Source organism: Elephas maximus, chromosome 27 (genome assembly GCF_024166365.1).
Source record: "Elephas maximus indicus isolate mEleMax1 chromosome 27, mEleMax1 primary haplotype, whole genome shotgun sequence".
NCBI lineage: Eukaryota > Metazoa > Chordata > Mammalia > Proboscidea > Elephantidae > Elephas > Elephas maximus.
Window position 1 is genome coordinate 24,511,221 of NC_064845.1, and position 18,372 is coordinate 24,529,592.

The 18,372-nt window shown below is 43.3% G+C and overlaps 1 pseudogene; it reads left to right on the forward strand.

Moving 5' to 3' along the window:
- Positions 1 to 18,105, forward strand: part of LOC126068247 (cellular tumor antigen p53-like) — a 64,064-nt pseudogene extending 45,959 nt beyond the window's left edge.
- The last annotated feature ends 267 nt before the right edge of the window (positions 18,106 to 18,372 follow it).

The following is an 18,372-nucleotide window of genomic DNA, read 5'->3' on the forward strand; positions in this document are numbered from 1 at the left end:
TTGCAGCAGTTGGGTGGAGAGTTCTGTATAAGTCAATGAGGTCAAGTTGGTTGATTGTTGTAATTAGGTCTTCCGTGTCTCTATTGAGCTTCTTACTGGATGTCCTGTCCTTCTCCGAAAGTGGTGTGTTGAAGTCTCCTAGTATAATTGTGGAGGTATCTATCTCGCTTTTCAATTCTGTTAAGATTTGATTCATGTATCTTGTAGCCCTGTCATTGGGTGCATAAATATTTAATATGGTTATGTCTTCCTGATCAATTGTCCCTTTTATCATTATATAGTGTCCTTCTTTATCCTTTGTGGTGGATTTAAGTCTAAAGTCTATTTTGTCAGAAATTAATATTGCTACTCCTCTTCTTTTTTGCTTATTGTTTGCTTGATATATTTTTTTCCATCCTTTGAGTTTTAGTTTGTTTGTGTCTCTAAGTCTAAGGTGTGTCTCTTGTAGGCAGCATATAGATGGATCATGTTTCTTTATCCAGTCTATGACTCTCTGTCTCTTTATTGGTGCATTTAGTCCATTTACATTCAGCACAATTATAGATAAATAAGTTTTTAGTGCTGTCATTTTGATGCCTTTTTATGTGTGTTGTTCACAATTTCATTTTTCCACATACTTTTTTGTGCTGAGGCGTTTTTCTTAGTAAATTGTGAGATCCTTATTTTCATAGTGTTTGACTTTATGTTAGTTAAGTCGTTACGTTTTTCTTGGCTTTTATCTTGAGTTATAAAGTTGTTATACCTTTTTGTGGTTACCTTATTATTTACCCCTATTTTTCTAAGTAAAAACCTAACTTGTATTGTTCTATATCGCCTTGTATCACTCTCCATATGGCAGTTCAATGCCTCCTGTATTTAGTTCCTCTTTTTGATTATTGTGATCTTTTACCTATTGACTTCCATGATTCCCTGTTATGTGTATTTTTTTTTAATTAATCTTAATTTGTTTGTTTTTGTGATTTCCCTATTTGAGTTGATATCAGGACGTTCTGTTTTGTGACCTTGTGTTGTGCTGATATCTGATATTATTGGTTCTCTGACCAAACAATATCCTTTAGTATTTCTTGTAGCTTTGGTTTGGTTTTTGCAAATTCTCTAAACTTGTGTTTGTCTGTAAATATCTTAATTTCGCCTTCATATTTCAGAGAGAGTTTTGCTGGATATATGATCCTTGGCTGGCAGTTTTTCTCCTTCAGTGCTCTGTATATGTCGTCCCATTCCCTTCTTGCCTGCATGGTTTCTGCTGAGTAGTCAGAACATATCCTTATTGATTCTCCCTTGAAGGAAACCTTTCTTTTCTCCCTGGCTGCTTTTAAAATTTTCTGTTTATCTTTGGTTTTGGCGAGTTTGATCATAAAATGTCTTGGTGTTTTTCTTTTGGGATCAATCTTAAATGGGGTTCGATGAGCATCTTGGATAGATATCCTTTCGTCTTTCATGATGTCAGGGAAGTTTTCTGTCAGGAGTTCTTCAACTATTTTTTCTGTGTTTTCTGTCCCCCCTCCAAGTTCTGGGACTCCAATAACCCACAGGTTATCCTTCTTGATAGAGTCCCACGTGATTCTTAGGGTTTCTTCATTTTTTTTAATTCTTTTATCTGATTTTTTTTCAGCTATGTTGGTGTTGATTCCCTGGTCCTCCAGATGTCCCAGTCTGCATTCTAATTGCTCGAGTCTGCTCCTCTGACTTCCTATTGTGTTGTCTAATTCTGTAATTTTATTGTTAATCTTTTGGATTTCTACATGCTGTCTCTCTATGGATTCTTGCAACTTATTAATTTTTCCACTATGTTCTTGAATAATCTTTTTGAGTTCTTCAACAGTTCTATTAGTGTGTTCCTTGGCTTCTTCTGCAGTTTGCCTTATTTCATTTGTGATGTCTTGAAGCATTCTGTAAATTAGTTTTTTATATTCTGCATCTGGCAATTCCAGGATTGTGTCTTCATTTGGGAAAGATTTTGATTCTTTTGTTTGGGGGGTTGGAGAAGCTGTCATGGTCTGCTTCTTTAAGTGGTTTGATATGGATTGTTGTCTCCGAGCCATCACTGGGAAACTAGTTTTTCCAAAAAATCCGCTAAAAAAAAATGCAGTCTGATCTGTATCAGAGTTCTCCCTCTGGCTCAGGCTATTCGGATGTTAATGAAGCTGCCTGGGGAGGGTGGGGGAGGGAACAGAGAGATAGGAGAGTAGCACCTCAGAATATAGCCAGAGCTGCTTGTCTTGCTTGGAATGACTATTATATCTGAGATTCCCACGGGCGCGTCGCCTACGTGTGCTGGCTGTGTGGAGATTGCTCCCGGGGGGGTCTGGCCCACTGGAGTCACGGTCAGATCCTCCGCTTCCAGCCCCACGCCCAGCGTCAAGGCTCCCCTACTGGGAGGGTGCACTCTCGACTCCAAAATCAGTCGCTGCCTCCCGGGGACTTCTCGTCCCTCCAGCCGCGTTGCCGTGCCGCTCCCGCGAACCAGTTGGGCCGCCTCCCGGGGTTAGTTCAGGTGGGTGGAGCAGCTCCCCGTGCTTATGCTGAGACCGAGAGTCCCAGCTGGGACGCTGTTCTCCCCGCTCCAATACCAGTCACTGCCTCCCAGGGACTTCTCCTACCGGCTGAGTCCCACGCCGCCCGTGCGACCCAACTGGGCCCCCTCCCGGTGTTAGTTCAGGGGGTTTGGAGCAGCTCTCCGTGTTTATGCCGTACCTGCATCCAGTCCAAATCCCGGCGGGACAGTTCCCCGGCTGGGACGCTGCTCTTTCTGCTCCAAGACCAGTCACTGCCTCCCGGGGACTTCTCCTACCGGCTGCGTCCCATGCCGCCCACGGAACCGGCTGGTCCCCCTCCCGGGGTTAGTTCAGGGGGGTGGAGCAGCTCTCTGTGCTTGTGCTGTACCTGACTGGTACGCTGGCTCCAGGCTCTGAAAACAATCGCTGCTTCCCCGTATTAGTTCGTTCTGTCTCTAAATCTGTGTTTGTTGTTCAGGGTCCATAGATTGTTATGTATGTGATCGATTCACTTGTTTTTCCGTGTCTTTGTTGTAAGAGGGATCCAAGGTAGCATCTGCCTAGTCCGCCATCTTGGCTCCGCCCCTCTGCCTAGATTTTATTAGTTGTAGATTTCTCTTCAAGGAGTCTGATTTGAGTTCAAGCTATAGAAGCTGGAGAGCTCGGAAAGAGATGTGGTATCTTTTCTACCCCTTCTTCCCAGACTTCCACCTGGACTCTCAGAAGGGTACACCAAACAGTGACTTTCTCCTTCTGGCCTCAGAAATCTTCAGCACAAATGAGAGCTCAAAGCCAGCCTTGGCCATAATTAATGTTCCCAATGCCAATGCCTGATTCACTGTTGTCAGGTGCCATCAGATTCCCAGGTCTTTCTCCCATGGAGCCACTGGGAAGGTTCAAATTGCCAACCTTATGGTTAGCAGCCAAGTGCTTAACAATTGTGCCACCAGGGCTCCTTACCTGAATCACTAGGAACTGTAAAGAGATGAATAAATGGACACGTGACCACCAGTGAAAAAGGATAAAGTGGAACTGGCAGAACCATGTGCTTTGCTAATGCTATTATCCACCAAACCTGGAATCCTCAACTCTCTGGCAAGCTGTTTCTTTTCTAGAAAAAGTAATTAATGAAAGAATAGTTAAGGAAAGTGATCCACGGAGAAGGAGGATGGTGGTTGAGGGAATGTGAGCTGGCAGAGCTAACAACCTGATAGGGTACAGGAAAAAGGCAATCAGACCTGGTTCCATTCTGGACAACACACCTCAGGAAGGTCCAACAACCCCTTCCTGGTCCTAGGAAAATCACACGTCATACAAAGAAGTCCCTAATAATGCCCGAGATATTTCAATGCACATAATGAATTCCATCCTATCACCCAAAACCTAATGGTTTTCTCTTCACAATTACTGACTAGCATGGTGTCTATGAGTTGAATCAATAGATGCTTTGGGAACTTTTCACAGGCAGGGCAACCCGCTGCAGTAACTTTGAGAGGCTGGAGAGACAAGAGTCCCTATGACTTGGCAAAGTCAGAGTAACAATGGCAGCCACTGCCCCTTCCTAACCCTGGAGTAGGGAGTGTGGCAGCCTTCAAACACATGTCTTCACAACTCATCAGCTCTGCTGCTTTTCACCACACACTCACTTCTGCATGCTGGACCACGATCGATCAATCACCAACTGCCAGAGACAAAAAAAAATGAGTGAATGCATTAGGCGAAAAGACCCACAACTAGGTCACTGCTCGAATGTATTTGTTAGAGCTGGCTAAGCACTTAAGAAATAGACCCAAACAAATATAATGTCTCAAGCTCTATAAAAGTTTACTTCTGGCTCCTGTACACATATCGGACAGGTGACAGGCCCGTCACTGTGGTGGGCTTTCTCAATGCAGTGATCCAGGTACCCAGGCTGACAACAGTCTTGCCATCTCTAAACAATTTCTAAGGTTGCTCTGGGGTAAGGCGGGGCCAAGATGGTGGAGTAGTTAGATGCTTCCAGCAATCCCTATTACAACAAAGACAAAAAAAAAAAAAAACAAGTGAAACGTTTATATATATGAGAAGGTAGCAGTCCTGAACATCACAGGCAAAGTTCAGAAATCAGACTGAGCTGAGCGGCAGGGGGAGGGAGAGATGGTTCAGAAGCGGCAAGGAGTTGCCAGACCTGACTCGGCAGGAACCAGCGCCACTCAGGCACAATTCCCCAGAACAACCACAGCAGAGCTGGTGGTAATGTACGGGATGCGGGTTCCTCAGGGAGAGACAGCAGGCCGCACAGTCTACTCACATCTCCCCAACCAGAGAAGAATAGCACTCTTGGCAAAAGCTAAGTACTTGCATTTATTTTACCACACAGCCAGCCTCCAAGCCGGCTTCAGTGGCTGTCGATTTCCCTGGGCCTGAGATAGGACCTGCTACGTACTCTGAGCCATTCCCCTGGCCTTGGGAGAAAAGATAATGTGCCAGCTCCACTAAGCTGGGAGGCTCAGGACAGAAGCAGGTCCTGTTCAGGCAGACTTCAGGGACTTGTGTGGGCCCATTTCAGATTAGGCCCTTGTTGGTAGACTGCAAATGTATCTGCTCGAAATGTGATTTCAACTGTTTCAGCTGTGTGGTGGAGAGGTAGGTTTTTCATGTTTGACACTGCTTTGCCTATTAAACAGGGTCCTCACCTACCCACATCAGGGGCCTGAGCACTGGTGGCTCCACCCACATCACCTAGCCACCCACAACAGGGGTCCAACTGGTGCCTACCAGTCCTTACAACTGAAAGCACTGGGTCCCCATGGTTCAGCTGCAGAACTGAACCACCTTTGCGTTCTAGGGAACAGGAACATACTTTCCTCACAGACACTCGGGGGACAGTTGACAACCCCCTGCCTTGTTCAGAGCATGACTCCCTGCTGCAACCAGATGCCTGTGGGTACACCAATCTCCCCTGTGCCTCGAAGACCAAGGATGCTCTGGGGAGTCCTCTCCTTTCAAGCCAGTTAGCAGTGGAAAACACAATGGAGGAGCTTGCATGGGAGTTATCTTGTTCAGTTTGTCTCTTTTCCCTAGAAACAGATCACAGTACTTCCTACTTCCACTCACATTATGCTGGCTAGAACTCAGCCACTAGTTGGCTAGAACTATCCACATGGACTGCTAGGCAGCCAGGAGTCTCTGTTGTACAAGGCTGAATCCAGCCCAATCAGGAAGAGAGCATTAGGTTTGTTGTTGTTGTTGTTAGGTGCCGTCAATTCTAACTCACAGAGACCCTGTGTACAACAGAATGAAACACTGCCTGGTTCTGTGCCATCCTCACAATAGTTGCTATGTTAAAGCCCACTGTTTCAGTCACTGTGTCAATCCGTCTGATTGAGGGTTTTCCTCTTTTTGGGTGACCCTCTATTTTTCCGAGCATGATGTTCTTCACTGCCTGGACCCTCCTGATCACGCGTCCAAAGTACGTGACATGAAGTTTTGCTATCCTCACATCTAATGAGCATCCTGGCTGCATAAGGTTTAGAGCAAGAAATTTTGGATAAGATACAAGCACTGCAACCCTGACTTAGTTACTTAACAACTCTGAGTCTTGATTTCCTCATCTGTAAAATACCCTGCCTTCCTCTGAGGGTCACTATTGTCAGTGTTGTCAGGTGTTGGTGAACTGGTTCCAACTCATCGCGACCATATTAGGAGACTCAGAATGAGACAAAGCAGCAGTTCTCAGACTCCCTGTGCGTGCACATCGCCTCAGCATCTTGGTAAAATGTAGATTCTAACTCAGGAGGACACGGTGAGGTCTGAGATTGTGCTTTTCTGGGAAGTTCCCAGGTGATGTCAATGCTGCTGGCCTCAGAGGAACAGAAGAGAAAGTAAAAAGGGATAGTTAGAGAATATTTTTGTAAACCACAAAGTGATCTATAGAAATAAAGAATAATTTTCCTGGTCCTCACTTTAACTGATTATAAATGAATCCCCAACTAGCCAGCAGTTCTAGGATGTGTTTAGTATGAGCATCAGATAGAATTTGACAGTCACAGGGTTTGGAGAATAGGAAGAATTTAAGGAGTTACTATCCACCACCACCGCCCCCCCTGCTTATTTTTAAGACAAGGAATCAAATTCAGAGAAATCACTGATGCCCCCAAAATCTCTCAGTAACTTAGTGGTGGTAGGATTAGAATGCAAACATTTTATTTTTTTTTCTGTCATTAAATAAACTCAACGATAACCTTCTAAGGAAAAGGTACTTTTATGCTTCACTAAAACTAGAACAAATATGATTCTGGTCCATACCCAAAAAGGTCCCAGAAGGTGAAATTCACCAAGAAAGGCCACCAGGGTACTAAATACAGGCAAGCTGTCACATGGTACACAGCAAGGGATTTTTCAGGAAAATGATCTTCAAAATGCAGTGAGCCCTAACAAAGTTACGTCCCATGTATCCAAAATATCATGTAAACACAAATTTCCTTCTTTTTACTTTCTGGCAAAAATCAGAATTTTGTTTCCAATGTATACAAACTCTAGTCATTCCTATTCAGGGATAATTAGAAAAAGAGAGAGCTTGGAGTAGCAAACAGAAAAAGGAAATAAATGAGTTCCCTGAAGAACAACAGTGGTTTCTGTGGCGAGCCATGAAGACAAAAAAATCTAAAGCTTTTTTTCTTTTTTGTATTCCTGACATGTAAATTATCCTGCATCTGAGATGATGGTGGGTCCTAGGTGCTTAGAGAAGAACATCAGATGTAGGATCACTGACATGAAAGACAAGAGTCAAAAACTCCCAAGTCATAAATCAGAAAGGCACAGAATATCTGGAAACCAAATCGCAGTTGTCATCTCCAACAAAGCAAAGTGAATTTGAACATGTCTTGGTGAAATCAGGTAGGAGTACAACTGGGCCAATGAGCAACATCATGATAAAAGGAGAAAAGGTTGAAGTTGTCAAGGATTTCATTTTACTTGGATCCACAATCAACAGCCATGGAAGCAGCAGTCAAGAAATCAAAAGACGCATTGCACTGGGTAAGTCTGCTGCAAAGGACGTCTTCAAAGTGTTCAAGAGCAAAGATGTCACCCTTGAAGACTAAGGTGCGTCTGACCCAAGCCACGGTATTTTCTATCACATCATCTGCATGTGAAAGCTGGACAATGAATAAGACCAAAGAAGAACTGACGCCTTTGACTGGTGGTGTTGGCGAAGAATACTGAATATACCATGGACCGCCAAAAGAATGAACAAATCTGTCTTAGAAGAAGTACAGCCACAATGCACCTTAGAAGCAAGGATGGCGAGACTACGTCTCACATACTTTGGAGATGTTGTCAGGAGGGATCAGTCCCTAGAGAAGGACATCATGCTTGAGAGTACAGGGTCAGCAGAAAATAGGTAGAACCTCAATGAGGTGGATTGACACAGTGGCTGAAACAATGAGCTCAAGCATAACAACGACTGTAAGGATGGCTAAGGACCAGGCAGTGTTCCATTCTGTTGTGCACAGGGTCGCTATGAGTCAGAACTAACTCAACAGCACCTAACAACAACAACTTATTGAGCAAGGAATGGTAAATGAAAATCAATACTTGCATGAAAAAAGCCAAACTCATTGCTGTCAAGTCGATTCTGACTCATAGCGACCCTATAGGACAGAGTAGAACCGCCCCATTGAGTATCCAAGGAGCGCATGGCAGATTCAAACTGCCAACCTCTTGGTTAGCAGCTGTAGCACTTAACCACTGTACCACCAGGGTTTCCAATACTTGCATATTCATTATTAATTTAAGATGAGTAAATATGAGTATCTTCATTTAGTGAGCAATTTTAAGTATTTTTAATAAAGTTTAAAATACTACTAGGAATTTCCATACCCCACCTCACAACCCTCTTCCACCAGAAGGCCTTTGACTCCTCAATCAAGAATTCTCCCATGGGAGGCGGAGCCAAGATGGCGGACTAGGCAGACGCTACCTTGGATCCCTCTTACAACAAAGACACGGAAAAACAAGTGCATCGATCACATACATAACAATCTACGAACCCTGAACAACAAACACAGATTTAGAGACAGAGAACGAACTAATACGGGGAAGCAGCGATTGTTTCCAGAGCCTGGAGCCAGCGTGCCAGTCAGGTACGGCACAAGCACAGAGAGCTGCTCCACCCCCCTGAACTAACCCCAGGAGGGAGACCAGCTGGTTCCACGGGTGGCGTGGGACGCAGCCGGTAGGAGAAGTCCCCGGGAGGCAGTGACTGGTCTTGGAGCAGGAAGAGCAGCATCCCAGCCGGGGAACCGTCTCTCCGGGATTTGGACTGGACACAGGTACAGCATAAACACGGAGAGCTGCTCCACCCCCCTGAACTAACCCCGGGAAGGGGCCCAGCCGGGTCGCGCGGGCGGCGTGGGACTCAGCCAATAGGAGAAGTCCCTGGGAGGCAGCGACTGGTATTGGAGCGGGGAGAACAGCGTCCCAGCTGGGACACTCGGTCACGGCACAAGCACGAGGAGCTGCTCCACCCATCTGAACTAACCCCGGGAGGGGGCCCACCTGGATCGCAGGGGCGGCACGGCCACGCAGCAGGAGGGACGAGAAGTCCCCGGGAGGCAGCGACTGATTTTGGAGTCGAGAGTGCACCCTCCCAGTAGGGGAGCCTTGACGCTGGGCGTGGGGCTGGAAGCGGAGGATCTGACCGTGACTCCAGCGGACCAGACCCCCCGGGGGCAATCTCCACACAGCCAGCACACATAGGCCACGCGCCCGCGGGAATCTCAGATATAATAGTCATTCCAAGCAAGACAAGCAGCTCTGGCTATATTCTGAGGTGCTACTCTCCTATCTCTCTGTTCCCTCCCCCACCCTCCCCAGGCGGCTTCATTAACATCCAAATAGCCTGAGCCAGAGGGAGAACTCTGATACAGATCAGACTGCATTTTTTTTTTAGCGGATTTTTTGGAAAAACTAGTTTCCCAGTGATGGCTCGGAGACAACAATCCATATCAAACCACTTAAAGAAGCAGACCATGACAGCTTCTCCAACCCCCCAAACAAAAGAATCAAATTCTTTCCCAAATGAAGATACAATCCTGGAATTATCAGATACAGAATATAAAAAACTAATTTACAGAATGCTTAAAGATATCACAAATGAAATTAGGATAACTGCAGAAAAAGCCAAGGAACACTGAAAAAACTGTTGAAGAACTCAAAAAGATTATTCAAGAACATAGTGGAAAAATTAGTAAGTTGCAAGAATCCATAGAGAGACAACATGTAGAAATCCAAAAGATTAACAATAAAATTACAGAATTAGACAACACAATAGGAAGTCAGAGGAGCAGACTCGAGCAATTAGAATGCAGACTGGGACATCTGGAGGACCAGGGAATCAACACCAACATAGCTGAAAAAAAATCAGACAAAAGAATCAAAAAAAATGAAGAAACCCTAAGAATCATGTGGGACTCTATCAAGAAGGATAACCTGAGGATCACTGGAGTCCCAGAACAGGGAGCGGGGACAGAAAACACAGAAAAAATAGTTGAAGAACTCCTGACAGAAAACTTCCCTGACATCATGAAAGACGAAAGGATATCTATCCAAGATGCTCATCGAACCCCATTTAAGATTGATCCCAAAAGAAAAACACCAAGACATATTATCATCAAACTCGCCAAAGCCAAAGATAAACAGAAAATTTTAAAAGCAGCCAGGGAGAAAAGAAAGGTTTCCTTTAAGGGAGAATCAATAAGAATAAGTTCAGACTACTCAGCAGAAACCATGCAGGCAAGAAGGGAATGGGACGACATATACAGAGCACTGAAGGAGAAAAACTGCCAGCCAAGGATCATATATCCAGCAAAACTCTCTCTGAAATATGAAGGCGAAATTAAGATATTTACAGACAAACACAAGTTTAGAGAATTTGCAAAAACCAAACCAAAGCTACAAGAAATACTAAAGGATATTGTTTGGTCAGAGAACCAATAATATCAGATATCAGCACAACACAAGGTCACAAAACAGAACGTCCTGATATCAACTCAAATAGGGAAATCACAAAAACAAACAAATTAAGATTAATTAAAAAAAAAATACACATAACAGGGAATCATGGAAGTCAATAGGTAAAAGATCACAATAATCAAAAAGAGGAACTAAATACAGGAGGCATTGAACTGCCATATGGAGAGTGATACAAGGCGATATAGAACAATACAAGTTAGGTTTTTACTTAGAAAAATAGGGGTAAATAATAAGGTAACCACAAAAAGGTATAACAACTTTATAACTCAAGATAAAAGCCAAGAAAAACGTAACGACTCAACTAACATAAAGTCAAACACTATGAAAATGAGGATCTCACAATTTACTAAGAAAAACGCCTCAGCACAAAAACGTATGCGGAAAAATGAAATTGTCAACAACACACATAAAAAGGCATCAAAATGACAACACTAAACACTTACTTATCTATAATTACCCTGAATGTAAATGGACTAAATGCATCAATAAAGAGACAGAGAGTCACAGACTGGATAAAGAAACATGATCCATCTATATGCTGCCTACAAGAGACACACCTTAGACTTAGAGACACAAACAAACTAAAACTCAAAGGATGGAAAAAAATATATCAAGCAAACAATAAGCAAAAAAGAAGAGGAGTAGCAATATTAATTTCTGACAAAATAGACTTTAGACTTAAATCCGCCACAAAGGATAAAGAAGGACACTATATAATGATAAAAGGGACAACTGATCAGGAAGAGATAACCATATTAAATATTTATGCACCCAATGACAGGGCTACAAGATACATGAATCAAATCTTAACAGAATTGAAAAGTGAGATAGACACCTCCACATATACAGTAGGAGACTTCAACACACCACTTTCGGAGAAGGACAGGACATCCAGTAAGAAGCTCAATAGAGACACGGAAGACCTAATTACAACAATCAAGCAACTTGACCTCATTGACTTATACAGAACTCTCCACCCAACTGCTGCAAAATATACTTTTTTTTCTAGCGCACGTGGAACATTCTCTAGAATAGACCACATATTAGGTCATAAAACAAAACTTTGCAGAGTCCAAAACATCGAAATACTACAAAGCATCTTCTCAGACCACAAGGCAACAAAACTAGAGATCAACAACAGAAAAACTAGGGAAAAGAAATCAAATACTTGGAAAATGAACAATACCCTCCTGAAAAAAGACTGGGTTATAGAAGACATCAAGGAGGGAATAAGGAAATTCTTAGAAAGCAACGAGAATGAAAATACTTCCTATCAAAACCTCTGAGACACAGCAAAAGCTGTGCTCAGAGGCCAATTTATATCGATAAATGCACACATACAAAAAGAAGAAAGAGCCAAAATCAGAGAACTGTCCCTACAACTTGAACAAAGAGAAACTGAGCAACAAAAGAATCCATCAGGCTCCAGAAGAAAACAAATAATAAAAATTAGAGCTGAACTAAATGAATTAGAGAACAGAAAAACAATTGAAAGAATTAACAAAGCCAAAAGCTGGTTCTTTGAAAAAATTAACAAAATTGATAAACCATTGGCTAGACTGACTAAAGAAATACAGGAAAGGAAACAAATAACCCGAATAAGAAAAGAGATGGGCCACATCACAACAGAACCAAATGAAATTAAAAGAATCATTTCAGATTATTATGAAAAATTGTACTCTAACAAATTTGAAAACCTAGAAGAAATGGATGAAATCCTGGAAAAACACTACCTACCTAAACTAACACATTCAGAAGTAGAACAACTAAATAGACCCATAACAAAAAAAGAGATTGAAATGGTAATCAAAAAACTCCCAACAAAAAAAAGCCCTGGCCCGGACGGCTTCACTGCAGAGCTCTACCAAACTTTCAGAGAAGAGTTAACACCACTACTTCTGAAAGTATTTCAAAGCATAGAAAATGACGGAATACTACCCAACTCATTCTATGAAGCCACCATCTCCCTGATACCAAAACCAGGTAAAGACATTACAAAAAAAGAAAAGTATAGACCTATATCCCTCATGAACATTGATGCAAAAATCCTCAACAAAATTCTAGCCAATAGAATCCAACAACACATCAAAAAAATAATTCACCCTGATCAAGTGGGATTTATACCAGGTATGCAAGGCTGGTTTAATATCAGAAAAACCATTAATGTAATCCACCACATAAATAAAACAAAAGACAAAAACCACATGATCTTATCAATTGATGCAGAAAAGGCATTTGACAAAGTCCAACACCCATTTATGATAAAAACTCTTACCAAAATAGGAATTGAAGGAAAATTCCTCAACATAATAAAGGGCATCTATGCAAAGCCAACAGCCAATATCACTCTAAATGGAGAGAACCTGTAAGCATTTCCCTTGAGAACGGGAACCAGACAAGGATGCCCTTTATCACCGCTCTTATTCAACATCGTGCTGGAAGTCCTAGCCAGGGCAATTAGGCTAGACAAAGAAATAAAAGGTATCCGGATTGGCAAGGAAGAAGTAAAGTTATCACTATTTGCAGATGACATGATTATATACACAGAAAACCCTAAGGAATCCTCCAGAAAACTACTGAAATGAATAGAAGAGTTTGGCAGAGTCTCAGGTTATAAAATAAACATACAAAAATCACTTGGATTCCTCTACATCAACAAAAAGAACACCGAAGAGGAAATAACCAAATCAATACCTTTCACAGTAGCCCCCAAGAAGATAAGATACTTAGGAATAAATCTTACCAAGGATGTAAAAGACCTATACAAAGAAAACTACAAAGCTTTACTACAAGAAATTCAAAAGGACATACTTAAGTGGAAAAACATACCTTGTTCATGGATAGGAAGACTTAACATAGTAAAAATGTCTATTCTACCAAAAGCCATCTATATATTTAATGCACTTCCGATCCAAATTCCAATGTCATATTTTAAGGGGATAGAGAAACAAATCACCAATTTCATATGGAAGGGAAAGAAGCCCCGGATAAGCAAAGCATTACTGAAAAAGAAGAAGAAAGTGGGAGGCCTCACTTTACCTGACTTCAGAACCTATTACACAGCCACAGTAGTCAAAACAGCCTGGTACTGGTACAACAACAGGCACATAGACCAATGGAACAGAGTTGAGAACCCAGACATAGATCCATCCACGTATGAGCAGCTGATATTTGACAAAGGACCAGTGTCAATTAATTGGGGAAAAGATAGTCTTTTTAACAAATGGTGCTGGCATAACTGGATATCCATTTGCAAAAAAATGAAACAGGACCCATACCTCACACCATGCACAAAAACTAACTCCAAGTGGATCAAAGACCTAAACATAAAGACTAAAACGATAAAGATCATGGAAGAAAAAATTGGGACAACCCTAGGAGCCCTAATACAAGGTATAAACAGAATACAAAACATTACCAAAAATGATGAAGAGAAACCTGATAACTGGGAGCTCCTAAAAATCAAACACCTATGCTCATCTAAAGACTTCTCCAAAAGAGTAAAAAGACCACCTACAGATTGGGAAAGAATTTTCAGCTATGACATCTCCGAGCAGCGCCTGATCTCTAAAATCTACATGATTCTGTCAAAACTCAACCACAAAAAGACAAACAACCCAATCAAGAAGTGGGCAAAGGATATGAACACACATTTCACTAAAGAAGATATTCAGGCAGCCAACAGATACATGAGAAAATGCTCTCGATCATTAGCCATTACAGAAATGCAAATTAAAACCACGATGAGATTCCATGTCACACCAGCAAGGCTGGCATTAATCCAAAAAACACAAAATAATAAATGTTGGAGAGGCTGCGGAGAGACTGGAACTCTCATACACTGCTGGTGGGAATGTAAAATGGTACAACCACTTTGGAAATCTATCTGGCGTTATCTTAAACAGTTAGAAATAGAACTACCATACAACCCAGAAATCCCACTCCTGGGAATATACCCCAGAGATACAAGAGCCTTCATACAAACAGATATATGCACACCCATGTTTATTGCAGCTCTGTTTACAATAGCAAAAAGTTGGAAGCAACCAAGGTGTCCATCAACGGATGAATGGGTAAATAAATTGTGGTATATTCACACAATGGAATACTACGCATCGATAAAGAACAGTGACGAATCTGTGAAACATTTCATAACATGGAGGAACCTGGAAGCCATTATGCTGAGCGAAATTAGTCAGAGGCAAAACGACAAATATTGTATAAGACAACTATTATAAGATCTTGAGAAATAGTAAACCTGAGAAGAACACATACTTTTGTGGTTACGAGGGGGGAGGGAGGGAGCGTGGGAGAGGGTTTTTTATTGATTAATCAGTAGATAAGAACTGCTTTAGGTGAAGGGAAAGACAACACTCAATACATGGAAGGTCAGCTCAATTGGACTGGACCAAAAGCAGAGAAGTTTCCGGGATAAAATGAATGCTTCAAAGGTCAGCGGAGCAAGCGCGGGGATCTGGGGAACGTGGTTTGAGGGGACTTCTAAGTCAATTGGCAAAATAATTCTATTATGAAATCATTCTGCATCCCACTTTGAAATGTGGCGTCTGGGGTCTTAAATGCTAACAAGCGGCCATCTAAGATGCAGCAATTGGTCTCAACCCACCTGGAGCAAAGGAAAATGAAGAACACCAAGGCCACACGACAACTAAGAGCCCAAGAGACAGAAAGGGCCACATGAACCAGAGACTGACATCATCCTGAGACCAGAAGAACTAGTTGGTGCCCGGCCACAATCGATGACTGCCCTGACAGGGAGCACAAAGGAGAACCCCTGAGGGAGCAGGAGATCAGTGGGATGCAGACCCCAAATTCTCATAAAAAGACCAAACTTAATGGTCTGACTGAGACTAGAGGGATCCCGGCGGCCATGCTCCCCAGACCTTCTGTTGGCCCAGGACAGGAACCATCCCCGAAGACAACTCATCAGACATGAAAGGGACTGGTCAGCGGGTGGGAGAGAGACGCTGATGAAGAGTGAGCTAATTATATCAGGTGGACACTTGAGAGTGTGTTGGCAACTCTTGTCTGGAGGGGGGATGGGGAGGATAGAGAGAGAGGGAAGCCGGCAAAATTGTCAAGAAAGGAGAGACTGAAAGGGCTGACTCAAGAGGGGGAGAGCAAGTGGGAGTAGGGAGTGAGATGTATGTAAACTTATATGTGACAGACTGATTGGATTTGTAAACGTTCACTTGAAGCTTAATAAAAGTTATTAAAAAAAAAAAAAAGAATTCTCCCATGCTGGGGGTTTTCCAGAATCTACTACAGACTGGAGCGTTATTAGTCTTCTTTGTACCGTGGGCTTCTCTGGCAGTCTGTTGAAGCCAAGGGCTCCCTCCTCAGAATGATGTGTTAAACGCAGGATGAAACACATAGGATTAAAAAGGAAGTCGTGTGGAGAAATTAGAATCCTGGTGCGTTGCTGGTGGACTGTAAAACGGCAGTCACTGTGGAAAACAGTTTGGCAGTTTCTCAAAACGTTCAACATGGAATTACCATATGACCCAGCAATTCCACTCCTAGGTATATACCCAAAATATCTGAAAGCAGGCACTCAAACAGATACTTGCAGACAAATTTTCAAGGCAGCATTATTCACAACAGCCAAAAGACAGAAACAACCCAAGTGTCCACCAACGGATGATAAACAGAACCTGGAACATACACATGATGGACTATTATTATTCGGCCATTAGGAAAAATGACGTTCAGATACATGCTACCACATGGATGACCCCTGAAAATATTAGCCCTTAGGGAGTTCATGAACTTCAATTTAAGAACAAGTGATTGGGGAAGGACTCTTCTGGGATGGTCAAAGTTTTTTCTTACAGGAAACAGACGGTGTGCAGAAAAGTTTTAAAAACCCAAAGATGCACAGAAAAATCCTGCTCGGGATCAGTCAGGGAAGAAAAGAATGAGCTGCAAAGAGAAGTCTAACCTTGACTTTCTCCCCAAACCCAACGCTATTCATGACGTGCCTTTAAAATCCTACATTAAGGAATTACCCAGAGAATTTGCTTGGCCCCAGCCCTGCAGACAAAACATGTTTTATGTCCTGATGGCAGGTGAAGGGAGGCAGCACTGAGAACTGGAAGATCCAGATGAGATCCAAGCTTCAGTCTTAGTCCCCTTGTTTTCTGCCATTAACTAGCCCTGTTAGCTTGGTCAGGTCACCTAGTTTCTGAATTGAAACTTCCTGGCTATAAAATGAAAAGTTTGAATTAAACCATCTCTGGAATTCTTTCTAGCTATGACTTTGTGATTCTAAGATAATGCATAACTATCTGGAAGAAATGTTAACGAGTCAAAAGCCCGAAGCCACCATCCTGGGCACAGCTAGCTGCTGGGCTCTGGGGGCACCTTCTTTCTGGACTTGGAGAGTCCTTCCCAAGAAGGTTACACACTTCCCTGAGGTTCCGTAGCCAGACTGCCTTCCCTGGAGCTGCAGTGGAGGAGCCTCAGTCAGATCTGAGCATTGAGCTCCCTCTGAGTCAAGAGACATTTTCATACTTGGGGAAACTCCTTTCTGAGAAGCTGGTTCTATCCGCCTCACTGTCCCCAGCAGCAGAGGCAGTAGTCAATCTGCTACTCCCAGAAGATGCTACAGACTGGCTAGAAAGCCAAGCTGGGGCTCAAGGAATATCAGAAGCCCCTACACTAGCCACCTCCTGGACGCTGTCATCCTCTGTCCCTTCTCAGAAGACCTACCCAGCACCTATCGTTTCTGTCTGGGCTTCTTGCATTCTGGGACAGCCAAGTCCGTCACCTACACGTACTCCCCTGAACTTAACATGCTGTTTTGCCAGCTGGCAAAGGCCTGTCCAGTGCAGCCATGGGTCACCTCAACACCCCCGTCCAGCACCTGTGTTCACACCATGGCCATCTACCAGACGTCAGCATATGATGGAGGTCGTGAAGCACTGCCGCCACCTTGAGTGCCGCTCTGACCATAGCGATTGCTTGGACCCTCCTCAGCACCTCATGCAGTGGGAGGAAACCTGCATGCTGAGTATTTGGAGGACACCATCACTCTATGACACAGTGTGGGGTGCCCTAGGAGCCACCAGAGGTCGGTTCTGACTACCACCATCCACTTCAACTTCATGTGTAACAGCTCCTGCATGGGGCGCATGAACCCATTCTCACCATTATGACAATGGAAGACTCCAATGGTAATCCGGTGGGACACAACAGTTTCGAGGTGCATATTTGTACCTGTCCTGGGAGACACAGATGTACAGAGGAAGACAATTTCCACAACAAGTGGGAGCCTTGCCCTGAGCCACCTTCTGGGAGGATCACTACGCAAACACTGCCCACCAGCACCAGCTCCTCTACGAAGCCAAAGAAGAAGCCACTGGATGAAAAATACTTCACCCTTCAGATCCATGGGCATGAATGTTTCAAGATGTTCCTAAAGCTCAATGAGGCCTTGGAGCTGAAGGATGCCCAGGCTGGGAAGCAGCCAGAGGGGAGCAGGGCTCAATCTAGCCTTCCCAAGTCTAAGAAAAGGCAATCTACCTCCCGCCATAAAAAACTAATGTTCAAGAGAGAGCAGCCTGACTCAGACTGACGTCCTTCACTTCCTGTCCCCCATTTACACACCCTGCCCCTGCCTTCCTTCCCTACCATTTTGAAATTCACATGCTTGAACCCCTGCTTCATACAGGTGTGCCTCCAAAACACTCAGGAACTTTTCACTTACCTTGGTCTGGGCCTCCACTAAAGATGTTGGCCTACACTGGTGTTTTGGGGGGCATGAGGGCAGCTGGGACAATCCAGCTTAGATTTTAAGGTTTTTACTATAAAAAATGCTTGGGAGAGAGAGGATAGCATTCCT